Here is an 814-nt window from a genome sequence, read left to right as displayed (position 1 = left end):
CGCATTTGGAGGTAAGATCCGGCTTTTTTCTATTCATTAATGTGACTCACCCATGAGCGAGTGAGTGATCGAGCGAGCCAGTCAAATAGCCAGATTGTCAGAGAGTCAGGAGGACTCCGTGAGTGATTTATTGCTCCTAAAAATCTGCAATCCCATATGCGTAGGTGGAGGATTTGTTTACCGACCTGGCCGATGGCAAGATTCTTATGAAACTCTGGGGTACTGTACGGCCAAGGCGGATCATGGTTCAATGGCAGTACTCTTCTAATTTGTCGCCCGTTCGCCATAACGTCATCCAATCTGTCCCTAGTGTGTGAACGTTTCTTCCATATCCACATGTGCACGACAACTTGTTGCATTTGGTGGAGCTGCTGTTGGTGAGGCTGTCCCAGTCGGAGTACTCTCAGTGGGGACTTTCAAGCGGGGTATAGGCAAGTTCCAACGTTCAATCACTCACTTACACTTACTGGTAGAAGAAAATTGAAGAAGAAAAAGAAGATGACTAGTAGATGGAGACAGTACCGTACGATTCCACGGTACAGTACAGTGCAAACTCGCCAGGAATGCTGGGACCACTAGTTATTATACGAAGTTCTAGTGGTTCTTGTAGAAGGCACATAGGTGTGTTGTACATGCGTGTACGTGCGTGTAGTGTAATACATTGGCACACTACTCGCTCACGCATTGGCTTGTTCGGTAGTTTTGAGAGGTAAAGAAACGTAGAATTGGCAGAAGAGCCGCCGACCAAGTGGGTCGGTTGGATGATGAGTCCAAAGAGGCCCTTTTTCTTTCCCGGCAAGTCCTTCGAGAGGAG

The sequence above is a fragment of the Tigriopus californicus genome, chromosome 10 (genome assembly GCF_007210705.1).
Source record: "Tigriopus californicus strain San Diego chromosome 10, Tcal_SD_v2.1, whole genome shotgun sequence".
Classification (NCBI taxonomy): domain Eukaryota; kingdom Metazoa; phylum Arthropoda; class Copepoda; order Harpacticoida; family Harpacticidae; genus Tigriopus; species Tigriopus californicus.
The sequence above is the reverse complement of the archived record's forward strand: the minus strand, read 5'-3'. Positions refer to the sequence as shown.